The sequence below is a fragment of the Apteryx mantelli genome, chromosome 2 (assembly GCF_036417845.1).
Source record: "Apteryx mantelli isolate bAptMan1 chromosome 2, bAptMan1.hap1, whole genome shotgun sequence".
Taxonomy (NCBI): Eukaryota; Metazoa; Chordata; class Aves; order Apterygiformes; family Apterygidae; genus Apteryx; species Apteryx mantelli.
The window spans coordinates 138,687,593-138,702,876 of NC_089979.1; the positions used below are offsets into that span (position 1 = coordinate 138,687,593).

The 15,284-nt window shown below is 39.6% G+C and overlaps 1 long non-coding RNA gene across 1 annotated transcript; it reads right to left on the reverse strand.

Moving 5' to 3' along the window:
• Positions 1–939: 939 nt before the first annotated feature.
• Positions 940–8,037, reverse strand: LOC106483585 (uncharacterized). Its single transcript, XR_001292412.1, has 5 exons — positions 7,931–8,037; positions 6,759–7,017; positions 5,432–5,857; positions 1,787–1,871; positions 940–1,034 (listed from the first exon to the last, which is right to left on the reverse strand). It is a non-coding gene; the product is annotated as an uncharacterized lncRNA (long non-coding RNA).
• Positions 8,038–15,284: the final 7,247 nt, after the last annotated feature.

A 15,284-nucleotide genomic window follows, 5' to 3' on the forward strand; every position in this document is an offset into this window, starting at 1 on the left:
CCAGCCTAGCTTTTCCTCCACATGGTCTAAGAACACAATATGAACACCACGTTGGCTTCTGAGCCTCTGAGAGTAGAAAAGTGAAAAGATACATTAGTGCTACAAAACAAAACAGGAGTGGCTATCATGAGAATGGTCTTTGACAGGTCCATCAAAGAACTCGTCCTCAGACATGCTTTCATACATGAATCAGAGCACAATGCATTGAAATGCCTAGAGACTTTTGTGTTCAGCCATCTGATTTTACAAATGTGCATGTACAAGTTTTACAAATATCACTTACCATATTGACCTACCACTTCTTAGCAGAGTTATGTTCACAACTCAGCATCTATCACCCCCTGCACCAGTTCCTTAAACGATTTATTTCCTCCTCAACCCACCATTTATTAAACTTGAGTAATGTTAATGGGAGCTGATTTGTAAAGAGAATGGAGACACTTTCTTTTTGGAAATCCTTAAGTTCAAGTGTTTGTTGTTATGTTTATAAACCATCAAAGTTTTCTCCCAATATATGCATATTCTAAAACAGTCTGTATCTTTGAACAGTCTAACATGGATATCTGAATTCTTACAAATGAATTGGCCCGTGCAGTGCAGTGTAATTTTCTATTAAAGGCTAAAATGGGAAAATATTCCCCAAGTGATTATCTTTCCAGACTTCATCAAGGTCAAGAAGAGCAAGGAAATGGAATTATATTCTTGAAGAGCTAAATTAAATCAGTAGTTCATGTCTGAGGAAAGCATGCTGGTGCTTTCCTCAGAACGTGCCTGTTGTCCCCTGAAGTTCAGCTATTGCATGATCCGAAACACCAAAAATCAGTCTAATTCAGAGTTAAAAAAAAAAAAAGTTTTTTTAAAGCTTTTGATGCACAAGAAAGCAGGAAGTTGTCCTATAGTCTAACTAATCATAAATGAAGCAAATTTTGGTGGCCAGGGTAGCAGCCTAGGATCCCACTTGCTTCGATAAGGCTTGTATGTGAGAAATCTGTAGGAGTTCTTTTGCTTTGCTTTCAGTGGTTCAAGTCCAGGATCTAAAAATATTAAGCAAACAATGTTCATTAATGATAGGACAAACTGTTTGGACTATAACATTTGAAAAACTGTGTTTATTGCTGACCAGAAAGGGTTCCAGAGAAAGGAGCACCCAAACATATATGGTAAATGTAAGCAAGAAAAAAAATCTATCCATGTTTTTGTGTGTGTGTGTGAATGTACAACAATATTAGTGTTTTATGCTACACAATATGTATGTGTGTGTACATTAACTACTGTGTAGTTAATTATTTGCAACCAAGCTATTTATATAACAGTTGAAGCTATAGCAATTACAGTAAGAGCAGACAGACATCCCATTACAGACTATCTACACTGGTAGGACTGTAGATATGGACTATCATATCTGCAGTGAGGACAGCACACATTGGACTTGATTCAGTTGCCTGAGCACAAACTACTGTTATGAGGTTGATATCAGCAAATCTACGCTGGGAAGCAGGTTTTTTGAGCTACCAATCTGGCTTATATCAGGTATCCCTAAAATTAAATACATTTGCATGAGTAAGCTGCATGAAATAGCTCCAGTCTTTTCGTTAGTGCTAGGGAAGAGATTTTCTCTGATATTGAAACTTACCAGAAACATTGCTAGCGAGTCAGTGTGCCTCAGGTGAGGCCACCTAACCTTCTACATGGCTGTCTGCCTCTGTCTTAGTCCTACTCCCTGCTGTTCATGAACTGACTGCTAATTATTTTAATGCAATGAATATGAAGGCCAGCAAAGACTTACCTGAGTTTAAATGTTGTGATTTGAACTTCGGATTTAAAGGATCTCTGGAGTCATTTGTCATAAGATTTGGTAAGTTAGTTTCAAACTGCATTTGAAGAGGAAAATACATTGTAACATCAGATAAGCCACCGTGTTTAGAACCAAGATCATAGAAGTGAAATGAAGAACAAGCCTTACAGTTTGGAATTAGGTAGGGTATAGAATACACCTGTTTATCAAGTTAGCATTTTTGTTTATAAAATGCAAGATTTAGGGATAAATCTGTAATATACTTAACTAACTCTTCTATACCAGTCAAGCTGTTGAGCTGACAAGAATTACATTTGTTCATTACCCTAAACTTCTTTATTTACATAACACCTATCACCATGGTCCTGATCTCAAACTAGTCCAGTGGCCTGCTACTACAGTACAGATGAGGAGTAATAACAGAAACAGAGCATTACTCCAGAGAAAGGAGCTATGATTCTGAAAACACAGGAGACAGTTTCTTGAAATAAATATGTTGAGTTCATTCTTTCATGGAGTTCTTTGCTGCATCATTTTTCAAACCTTTGTGGTGAACTTAATTAATCATTAATGTACTCTGTGGTCTGCTGCACTACAATAAGTTTAAGAGATTCCTGTTGCTGGAGAACTTTTGAGAGGGTTAGAAACAGTGCTTAAACAAGGTAGTCATGTAACATCAATAAGACATCATTTTTAAACCTGTATTTTCCTTGCTTGGAAGAAAAAGTGATTCTGCATTCAAAGTGGACAGAATTTTAAATAACTAATAACATTTTCTGCAAGTTGCAAGAAGGAATTGTGAGTATGGCTGTTGGTAGCGCTCTTCTTGACTAGACGGTGTTCTGTAGACTGAGCCAGGCAAGTGTAGGACAAGATACAACACTAGAAATCAGACTTAGAACTCTTCCGAGGTGTCTTGATACAGTGAGTTTTCTCCATCAGCCCATTCTAGAAAAGCAACTACCTTCTTGATGCAGATCACTTAGACTGCTTTGTTCAGTACACAGATTTGACTCATAATCTTTCCTAATCTTCTCAGGTTGAAATAGGTATCACAAGACAGTTGCTTTCTTATCAGTTACCAGATGACAGAAAACTGATAACTGTAATGTTTTAGAGGTATCATCTGCATGAACAGGAAGATATGTTTCTTTGGATGGCTGAACAAGAGAATATCAAAATGGTGTGGGCTAGGCAGCAGGATGACTGCCCTGTAAACTCACTGAAGTAGCACAAATGGTGCATGAAGTTACATGTTAGAACCTTTATTATAACGAATGTTTAACTACAGACTCCCTGGTGTAATACACTTCCCAAGTGTATGGGAAGGAGCAAGAGTTTACAGAGAACAATGCCGGATGAAAGAAATACTGTACACTATTAATTTACATTTCATATTTGTTGCCTTTCTCTTAATACGCCAAAATAAACCAATTACCGTCACCCCAATTACTGAATTTGGGGCCTTGCTTTTTGCATAAGATCAGGCCTACACTGAATTTTGCATCAGTGTAGCTAGTCCTCAGGTATGTTTTTCATTTAGAGAACTTGCACCAAGATTGGTTATTTCATTTTAAACCCCTGAAGATACATCATTAAGGGTTCTCCCCAGGGGGGAATTTTAGTGAAAAAAAATACCAGTAAAATTCCCTGTATGAGCAAGTCCTTAGTTACATTGAATTTGCATCACTGTTCTGTCTACAACCCCAAGCAACCTAATTTTTCGGTTGCCTAAAATGTTAATAACATACCTAATCATCCTATCTGACAATATGCACTATTTTCTTCCAAATTTTCAGAGCAGAGCTCCCTTCTACCTCCAGGCCAAGTCCTGAGGGCAGCCTCAGGTTGTTTTCCTTCTATCAGGAACTTAATCAGGAATTTGTGGTTGCAACTTTCTTTTTTTGCTTTTTCCTTATTTCTTTTCAGATATGCTAACTTGTCATTACCAGTTTCACTCAGGGTGGAATTTCACCAAACACAGAGAACCGTCAGTCCAGAGGTAAAAGCACCGAGCAGCAATGCTGGACTCCTCCAAGAGCTCCTGGTTCAGAAAAGGGACTTGAACCCAGATTTCACACCTCATTGCTAAATGTCTTGGCCATTTAGTTATTGGACTTTCTGGAATCAGTTCTTGGAGCCAGTCAAATTATTGAAGTGTTATTTTTCTCCTGACATGGAATTGAGAAAGTTCTGAAATCTTGAGAACATTTCCTAAGATTTCTTTAATATTTTCATACAGTGTTTTCCTATAGTCAGAACCTCCCGAGTGCTGACCTTAGAGAGTGCAAAATCAGAGATGCAAGGCCAAATGTGTTTGGGGTTTTTTTTGTTTTTTTCCTTCCACTGGTGTAAATTTGCATTAGAGGTCAAGACTTGGGGGGGGGGGGAACACATTTACTTAAAAGAGAAAGGTTTTATTCACCAGGTTTTAAAATAAATTATCATTTGACTAGGATTATGGAAGCATGAACATCTTGAAATAAAGCAGAATTTTCCTTGAGACAGAATATTATTGGACAAATTTCTTTTGGCAGTAATAGCTAACTGAAAGTTTGGTTTTAATTAACTTAGGTAAACTCAAAAACAGGGAAGTAAAATTCTTGCTAAAGCAGCTTGGTAAATAAATAAAGACATGATTTATACTTTCACAAAGACAGTACGAAGGAAAAATATTTATTGCTTTACATGACAATGTAACACTGGCTATATGCCATTGCTGTGTTTTCCCAGTAAACTATATGGCCAGGTATAAATATTTGCTTTGGAGAACAGAAGGGTTGTTGTTTACTTTTTGGGCTTTGTTTCTAATTTTAGAAATAGTAAGTTTGCTGAATTGCTTTTTTAGGGGAGAGAGGAAAAAAATGCAAAAGTCTGAACAAATATCCTTTTGATTTAAAGTTTTTCTTCCTTAGCAATTTTAATATTAAAGGCACCAATTTTGTTTTGTTTGTTTGGCAAGGCCCCAAGTTTTGGATGCACTGATCCAAGATGTATCTTGGATTTTTTCATTTTCTTTGCAAGTTTTCTGTACATAATTTCATTTTCAACTGTTGTGAAAAGGGGACAGTTTCTTGCTACGTGGAATGCACAGTCACTAGCACAATAAGGTTCTGGTCTCACTTAGGGCTGCTAAATGGAAAAACTACCTTAAAATCATACCATCCAGCCAGTCAAGCAATTGAACTGCTACCTCTTAATCTGGGGAAAACAGAAACTGCAGGCAGACCTGTCGCAGAGGGGGTGGCGAAGATGAACTGTGAGCCCTGATCTAGACCTGTCCGTATTTCAGTCTGCTCTGCCAAAATGAAAACCATCTTGTCAGCAAGATGGCACACTAAAACAGAGAGCTCCAAAACCTGGATTCATCAGCCTCTCCTACTGAAGTCTTTCTGGTGAATGATTTGTACCTAAAACACAGTTATATACCAAAGCAACATCCTCCCTGCTGTACTGACGACTGGGGTTTCTTTTTGTCCCAGTGAGACTGACACCTAGTGGCTTAATTATTTGATAATCAAACATTTGCTCGTTTCAATGTGTTTCATTTCTAAAAGCATGGGAGAATAAAAGCATACTCTATCTGTCTGCAATCATACGACTTGGGGTCTTGATACACTCCAGTCTTATATTTACCGTTCTTCACAAACTGTGTCTTGGCTTTGTAAGAGCTCATCCGTGGAAACCCAGCGATGAGATGAGGCAACTCCTTTTTCTTTTCTGAAAGAGGAAGGAGCAGCCTGGACTTAAGCCTGGAAAGTTGGTGCATGACTATGGATTCAGAGGTGGCTGTCTGCTTCAGTTCCCCTTTTTCCTTTCCTCATGGCTTCTGAGAAGGGTTGGATGAGCTATAGAGTCAGTAGCTAAAATCAGGAGGCTGCTTTAGCCACATAGCTCTGTTGGCCTCGGGCTGCTGCACTAGGGTTTGTCACTATAAAAAAGCCCAGTCAAGGTTTGCAGAAAATTTAATTTGACTTTCAAGGGTAAATCGTCGATCAGCTTTGTGAAGGGTGAACATAATGGCTTGTCTGTGGATTTTTTCCTTCTCAGATATTGCAATCCCTGGCAAAAAGAAAAAGACATGCAAACAGGACTTTTATTGCTGATTGTTCCCCTCAGTCTGGCTAACCTTGTCTGTGTAACCTAGCCCATTCATTGAAGATAAATATGTACTTGTACTTCAATATTATTTAGTACCTATGCTCAGATGAATAACTTGCTTCTTTCTCTCAGTTTGCGGTTTCTGCAAAGTAACCAGAAGAAGCAAACTCCTAACCCTATAGAAAACCCATCTGAGGCCAAAAGCATGGGTGTTCAGGAATCTACCCATTCACACTAACTTATAGCAATAGGACCTGCAGCTTTTCTTTTGCCTGAAATACCCACCACTAAGTAGAAAAGCAAATACATCCTCTCCCACAATTTTATTCTTGTCTTGTTAAACAGTATATTCTTGAAGGGAGACTAAACCCAAGCTGTTACCTTGTATATGTGCCCCAGCACAGCAGGGATTTGGTGTTTGCTAGGCGGAGGTGGACATACACCAGCCTCAGTTTGCACAAGCAGGAATGACCAAACAAACCTCAAATCAGGAAAAAAGTTGAAACTTGAGTCTCCATCCCCCTTGACGCATTTTCATGTTTCTCCGCATTCCTAGAGCCGCCCAGGCCAAACATTAATTAGAGCTGCCCCAGTGCTATCCTAATATGTGCTCAGGTGTTATGTGCCGCTGCAGGCTGTCTCACGAGGCAGTGTCGCTGCAGCCTCACCTTCTCCCCTGGGCTGGAGGCAGGGTGACGAGCCCGATCCTGTAAGGGACCACTGGAGTAGCGTTAATGCCCTAACAGGCAGTAAAGTGCTTACCCCCATGCACGGGGCTAAATACTGTCTTATCTCAGTTCTGTCTCTCACTGGTCTTAAAGCTACCCCCAGAATCTCTTTCTTTTTAGAAAAAAAGCCTTACAAATTTCCTTGTACGTCCTGCGTAAGGCAAATGGGAAGAGGATCCAGGAGGCCCGGTCTCTGCTCCTGCCCTTCATCAGCCTCGCGTACCCTGCTGTAGACGAATCCCCTCTCCCCCTCCTGTTTGGGAGGAGGGGAGCGGGCCTGGGTGGGTTTCTGGATTCCCGCTCCGCTTTCGTCTCCCAGGGCGGCCCTGGCTTCCCATCACACAGGAGGGGAAGAGTCTGCTGGCAAGCCCGCTGTCCCACCTCGACCAGCTGCTGCGGATATTTGAGCATTCAATAAACAGGGAGAAAATTTGACAGTGATCATTCATATACTTAAAACAGCCTTTCCTTGTTTTGCAGCTAACCCGAGATGCTGGCAGACTCCCTGTGACAGGCTTTAGGTATAGGTAAAATAGGGAGTTGCCAAGGTCAGCAACCAGCTGCATGCATGAACAGCAAAGGTCTTTCTGCTTGTCTGTGTAGTGCCAAAGCTCTAAAAACCTGGCCTGAGCATTGCTGCTGCTGTCGCCATCATGCAAAGGGTGGGTGTGCGCAGGGCCCTCGCAGGTGTCGGGAGCAGAAAGGCTCAGCTCTCGAGAGCTGCGCTGCGCGTCCTTCCCGCCCTTCCCCTCTCCCCAGCACTCCTCACTCCCTGGGGCAACCTCAGTCCTGCCATCGCAATCGGGAGGCAGCAAAATGCAAATTTTGCCTGCGCTGCCGAGAAGTCCCAAAGCTAGCCAGGCGACCCGCTGCAGAGACTTTTTCATAAGCATATCTTGTCTTCTTTTCAGACACTGGATAACGTAAACCACTAATTTACTAGTCATGTGGCTACCCTTTTCTTCCTTTTCACCTCTCAGTCCTCCACCTGTTTTCTCCAGTTCCACTTTTCTCCTAAAAGCAAAGTTCTGCAGCCAGAGTAAGTTACTAAAATCTATATTTCAAGTCTTAATTGCCCCCCCCCAAAAGCAATGTGATTTTCCATTAATTTCACCACAGCAGAAAGGCTGTGTATTTTCACACACACACTTCCTCTATCAGCTTTGTTACCTTTGATTTTCCATGCATGTTTTTGAGTCTTAGAAACTGAAACTCACTGTCCCAAAGTACATACAAATCCATACGTGCAGTCATGAATAATGACACCACAGACATGCATTTCGCAGAAAAGAGAGAAGCCACTCACCACTGTCTGACTTCCTGACCAACTTCATACGCTGTCTGATGGAAAGCAGACAACTTCTTCCTCTTTTCTAGCGGAAGCTAAGTAAAGAGGTGAACTTGCAGCGCACCCTGTTCGGGGAGCTGTTTGTTCTTTTGTTGTACAAAAGAGCTGGAATATATAATCGACCCATCTGGGTTGCTAAGAAACAGGGTCCTGTTGCCTTGGGACTTGATTCAGAATTCAGAAATGAAAATAGTGCATCGGTAGACTGCATAAAATCAGCTTGAAACCTAGCAACAAGGCCACAAGTTCAATGTGATTTTTTCACATATTAGAAAACAAAGACATTAGAAGGAAAATATGACTGAGGAAAAGAGAACAGCAATTTGAAAACAAAACAGAGCTGTTATATGGCCAATTACGCTAAGGAATGGAACTATTTTTTACTAAACATACTTTTATGACCTATAAGATCTGACACATTGCTACCCTGCATTTTGTGTAGGTTCATATTTACCAGCACAAGTAAATACAAAACAGAGTGGTTGCTCTTTGCATCAGCATTTACACCAGTATTATTTCCTGAATATTCACCTTGTGCAGTATAAGTGACAACACTAGCATCAGGGTAAAAGAATTAATGTCCTAACTGTATTTCAGTTTTCAAGCATTCTGCTAAAAAGAATTATTTAATAGTTGCTACATGTGCCTTGAAATGATCACTCTTAAAAAGGCATAGATTGTATAACACGGGGGCAATTACTCAACCAGATACACCTACATCACATACAGTGTTTTGTATATTTGCTTATGTGCAAATGAAGTTTAAATAAGAACATGAATATAAAATTATAAATAGATTATAATAGCCTCTAACCTTTAACATACAGTGATCACATGCTGTTGGAAATTACACTGGTTCAATTAGCTATTTCATTAAAAAAAGCTGTTTGCGCTAGTTGCAGGACTTCATTATACAGCTGAAATTTTTGCCAGGACTCCAACAAAGTATGCCAAGCCTGAACCGAGTTATAGTTTTCAGCTGAGTAAACTGGCTCAGTTGTTTGGTTTTTTAATGAAAACCATGAAGAACTATTCCACAGCTAAGAGATATGACTGTGTACATATTAGATTTAACTGGAGAGGAAGGAGGAAACAAAATTCAATGGTAACAAACCAGCTAGGGCTACCCAAACAGTTTCCCCCTTCATTTTAACTTGTTTTTCTTCTTGTATGTATCCTATTTCAAAAAGAAAATGGAAAAAAAAAGCTTTTTGTTGTTGTTTTTTAAACAAGTTTAAATTTGCAGCAATTTCATGCAGTTCCTTCAGCATTTTTATTGTTATAATTGATCGGCATCTGGGCTACAAGAGTATCTGGGAAAGTATCTTTGCTTTTTTGGGGGAGGGGGAAGACATTCAGAAACTTTAGCGTTTACACTATTACAATATATTTTTATATGTTTTTTAAGCAAATGAATAGCTTTTTTCAGCTGAAAAGGAAATTGGAGGTTGTAGCTCAGATTGGCAAAAGAATTATTCAAATGCAGAAATATCTCACAGCTATCCTAAAATGAACTATAAGATATATTTGCATGATCCTTGCAAGTTCATGCTGCTCAGATATGTACAGTTTGAATGAAGGTAAAATGCTATTAAACATAAATCCTTAAAATAACTTTAAGAAATAAGATCAGGTTGTATTGCCACTAGATGGCAGTATTGTTACCTGTTTTGCAAGGTGAAGAAATTTTTAAAACCCAGGAAGCTAAGGAGTAAAATCTCTTTGCTCTACAGCTCCGTAGCAAGAGTCTTGAAATTTTCCTGCACAAAACCACCCCGTGTTTTCAGCTAAATATAAGTCCTTTGTAGACTTAAATAAGATTAAGGAGACCTTAAGAGCAAAGCTAGAAAAAGAAGTAAAGCTAGTCGGGATCCCAGGCTGAGTTGTGGAATCTTCTTAGGGACGAGTAAGCACAGATGGAACAGCGTACCAAGATTTAACCTTGCAAACCATAACCAACACTAACTATACTTTCTACCTTGAAGGAAGAAAAGACATTTCCAAAAAGAAAAAGAAAAAAACCCCACAAACTACCAATCCACTACTTTTTTTTATACTATTTTCTTTTACCAATTATAGTCTGTCCACTCATCATATCATGAAAAATTATTATCAGCCAAACTTGGACTGTTTTTTGGAAAATAAAATTGTCCTGGAAAACACCTGTCAAAGTGCACAATTTGATATGACCGTTAGTATGACCTTTTGAACACGTGGTGTTCTTTAGTGTTTTGTATGGTTCTTTTTAAACTTGAAATGTTCTATGCTGTATTAGTTCCCAAGAGTCAAAAAGATACAAAGTAGATTTAGTCTTGATTTTGAAAATGGACAAACAATTCTTATCACCATTCTACAGCCTACATCAGAAATAGAGCCTTTATTCCCTTAGGCTGTAAGCTCTTTGGGACAGTGACCTACTTTTTTTCCTGTATTTCTGTGGCAGCTGAGCACAATGGGTTCAGAGCCCATGTCTGGGTGCTGTAGCAATGATCCAGTGATAACTCAAAAAAATCAGGAAGTTTTCACTAGGTATTTATATTACTGATTTAGTTCTTACATTCACACAAAATCTGACTATGCCCACAGAAGTCAGTGTAAAAGCAATGTGAAATCACAAGTATTTAGAAACACTGCTGAAGCAACAGCAAGAAAGAGTAAATTATATAGGTTTGCATTACTGTGCAAAATGCTGATTGGTATTTGATAACAGGGAAATATTTCCTTTTTCCTCAACTAGGATATAGAATGGTGCCTGAGGGCATACTGTGGCTTAGTGTTCCCTTGCTACAACTCATGTAAGGAACAAGCCTACAGGTTTCATAAATCCACTTCTTACTTCTGAAATCTTATTAGTGACTGAGTAGAATAAATCCTGATTTACACCAAAATAACTGTTTCATTTCCCTTATTCTAAGTAGTTGTTCACCAAGCCCAGGAATTAGAGGCATGTGTGTGCCATGTAGTGCAACTCTGAAATATCCCAGCTAACTCCAGAATCAAAGCCTACAGGTCCAGGTCAAGGTGAAACATCCACCTCAATGATTTACCCTTCATGTTCAGCACTAGGCAAATGTAACTCCATTGCATTCTGGTGCTGGAGTTAAGTTAAGAAATACGAGCCAGCTCAGAGCTATTTTAGGGTTCTTTGTAGTAGTCAATGAGTCATGAGGATAATTCCTCAACATCAATCCTTCCACAGGGATTGAAGGAAAAGGAGAATAAAAGTGTTAAAGGCTAGAGAGGAACAATTGCTACTTTTTAGAAATGCAATAGACAGAAAAACTTTCTGGGAAAGCTAGAATAGCAGAGGGGAAAAAAACCCACACAAAACCAAAATCTGCAAACTAACTCCCAAGCTATTCCCAGGAATTTCAGTCCTTATACATATCTCCTTTTCCTGGTTATGCCTTCAGCCATCTCCATTATAGTTTAACTTAAAATATTGTATGACACAAGACTAAAAGCCTCACCTGTTTTTCCTGTGAATTACCAAGCAATGAAATATTTTTGAAGAAAATTTAGAAAATGACTGATTACACAAATTCATAAGAAAAATTATTTTGTTCTTTTCTACTCCATTTTGGTAGCATTGTCTTTTATTCTTCTGTGTTTTCAAACCACACAGAACTGAAGAGAAAGTAAATACACCGCAAAGAGGAACCATCAGTAGTAACAATAACATAAAGCTCACTCTTACAATATGCAATTACCTTCCAAATCGACTTTTTAACTCAGACACAAATTTTCTCCCCCTCATATTTCCCCTTTTTTACTAAGAACTAAAACTTCTTTATGTTTTTGCTGCATTTCTGGCAGTCAGTTCATCAGAAAATTATGTAACTTCCTCTAAAATACATTTTGAGCATCTTAAAACTCTCCATCGCAGAAGTTCCTACTACAGTAGGATGCCTCCTACTCAATGCCTTCACCTCAGTCTTCACTGGTAAGATTTGCCTTCAGGAATCCCAGATTCCTGAGACCAGTGGAAAGTCCTGAGCAAGGAAGACTTATCCTCAGTGCAGGAGAATCAGTTTAGGGAACAGTGAAACTGGACATACGCAAGTCCATGGAACCTGGTGAAATGCACCTACAATTGCTGAGGGAGCTGGCTGTCATTGTGAGGCCACGTTTGATTATCTTTGAGTCGTGGTGATTGGGAGAGTTCCTGAGGCCTGGAAGAAAGCAAATGTCACTCCTGTGTGTCTTCAAGAAGGGCAGGAAGGAGGATCTGTGGAACTACAGGCTGGTCAGCTTCATCTCAATCCTTAGGAAAGTGATGGAGTAAATAATCCTGGAAAACATTTTAAAACATATTAAGGACAGGAAGGTGATCAGGAGTAGTCAGCATCGATTTCCAAAAGGGAAATTGGGCTTAATGAACCTGATGGCTTTCCATGAGATGAGTGACTTGGTGGATGAGGGAAGCTCAGCGGACATTGTTTATCTCAACTTTAACAAGGCTTTCAACACTGTCTCCCCATAACATCTGCAAAGACAAGCTGATGAAATACAAGCTAGGTAAGTGGTCAATAAGGTGGATTGAAAGCTGGCTGAGCTGCTGGGATCAGAGGCACAAAGTTCAGCTGGAGGCCTGTCATTAATGGTGTAAGCCAAGGAGTTGATACTGGGTCCAGTACTGTTTAACATTTTCATAAATGTGCTAGATGATGGGACAGTGCACTCTCAGCAAGTTTGCAGATGATACAAAACAGGGAGGAGTGGCTGATACACCAGATGGTCAAGATGCCATTCAGAGGAACCTCGACAGGTTGGAAAAAAATGGACAAGCAGGAGTCTCACATTTAACAAAGGCAAATGCAAAGTCCTGTCCCTGGGAAGAAATAATCCCATGCACAGGCTGGTGGCCAACTGCATAGAAAGCAGCTTTGCAGAAAAGGCCATGGGGGTCCTGGCAGACAACTATTTGAACATGGGCCAGCAATTTGCCCTTGCTACAAAGAAAGCCAACAGCCTCCTGGGCTGTATTAGGCAGAGTGTAGCTAAGTTAAGGGAGGTGATCCTTCCCCTCTACTCGGCACTGGTGAGAACACTGTGGAATGCTATATCCGGTGCTGGACTCCCCAGTACAGGAAAGACATGGACATACCTGTCCAGCAAAGGTCCACAAAGATGATGAAGGGACAAGAGCATTTCTCATATGAGGAGAGGCTGAGAGAGCTGGGTCAGTTTAGCCTCAAGAAGAGAAGGCTCAGGGGGGATCTTATCAATGTGAATAAATATCTGATGGGGAGAGTAACAAAGACAGAGCCTTCTCTTCTCAAAGGTGCCAGTGACAAGAGGCAGTAGGCATAAACTGAAAGACAGGAAATTCCAATTAAACTTTCTTTTTTCTTTTTTTGCTGTGAGAGTGGTCAAACACTGGAACAGGCTGCTCAGAGACATTGTGGAGTCTCCATTCCTGGAGATATTCAAAACCTGAGTGGACATAGACGTGAGCAACCTGGTCTCATTGATCCTGCTTTGAGCAGGGGGGGTTGCACCAGATGACCTCCAGAGGTCCCTTTCAGCCTGAGCAATTCCGTAATTCTGTGATTCTATTGTACTATTTATGGAAGTGTCTATAACATCTCAGAACCTTCTAAGTACAGAAAAAGAAATAGATCTTGCCTAAGGACGTCAGAGATGAGGATGCGCAGCAGGAACGAGGCAAACAACAGAGGGATATTGTACACAAAATGAGACTGAAAGTAAGCTATTTCTCGTTACAAGAAACAACGCACCAGAAGAAACGGCATGTTTACTATGTATATATCATGAGAGAAAGTTCATGGGAATCTAGGACTGAGAAAAGCATATGGTCATTTGGGGTTAAAAAGACCTCTTTCCTCCATGAGAAAAGAAAAATGGAGAATGCTATAAGAAGCAAGCCAAGTGCTTAAAGATGAAAAGTTCAGGTGTTTTAAAAGAACTCCATTGTCCACCAGGGACATTGCTAAGACTTTCGGAGTCATTGTAATTTAATGATTACCTTGGACACATTGACTGCTTTACCATTTATGGATATGCTTGATGTAAATGATCTGTATTTGGAAATAATTTAGTAACTAGTTCCGAATAGTTTGGAATACTAGTTACTATACAGTAACTGACTTCACACTGACTTAATAAGATCACAGATAAGGAAAACACAGATTCATAAATAGGAATAATCATAGAATAAAAAGGCTTGCCTACACTGTAGGTACAGAGGTATATGAGTATACCAGTTGCGTTGGCTGAGGTCGGCTCAGGGGGTCTCTGTGTTGCACTCCATTATGGAGTGAATGCATGCCTAAAAGTATGCCATCTACGTTAATACTGGTACCAGGGAAAAGATGAGGGAGACAAACACATACTGTGTGTAAAAAGAAAACTATATAGCCAAAGTACTCCACTCAGGGTAACAGGACTGACTTGCAGAGTCAGACAGATATAATACTATTTTCCTGCATCTACAAGGTATGCAAGTTTGATGGAGGGGTATCTGAATACTATAACGATGGTGTCTTTATCCATGCCTTTAACAGGCTGTAAACTGGGAAGAGGAGAGGGTGAGCTGTGAGGGAGGGCAGAGCAGAATGGAGTAGCCCCAGAGTCAGAAACACGGAAGTAAGTTACGGAAGACGAACTGAGAGTGGCACTGGCTGGCACAGTGCTCAGGCTTCATGCAGAAGGTGAACAAGGGAAAAACTTCCTGGTTTTGTCCACTGCAAATGAGATTGGGGGCCTAATAAATATTCTTTGTAAATTGTCTTTGAAAGACTGTTTTAAATCACTACCTTGTCCTCATTTGCTAAATACAGATGTGAGTAATTTTCTTGCAGGATATTTTTTCTAGTAGGAAACTCATTTCTTAGGCAGCAGTTAAAACTTACTAGAATTCAATAATCACTTAATAAAGACAATTCTTTAATTATATATTAGGGTCTTTCCTCCTTCAAATTAATTTTCCAGTAATCCCCATATTTCTCTAACAGATGGGAATAATTATCTTGGCTCTGTTGAATAACCTTAAGTCATTAAATTCCTTTAGCTAAGCATAGCTTTTTGAAACAGCCTAATGAGCATTGTCTTTGTAATGAAGATCTGCAATCCTGAATGCTTTATATTCTAAATACAAAATTGTACCATTAGAGTCCAGATATTATTTCAGTCAGCCAGCACTCTTTCAGGCAAACAGACTAATCATTTTCTAACACACTCAATTATAACCTGTATAACAAGTAGTTAAAAGTTCTGAATTCCCAAGATTCTTTTTTCAGTGTTTCATATGCTAAATCAAGTATAATGTACATTATTACAAAGGTGCTAA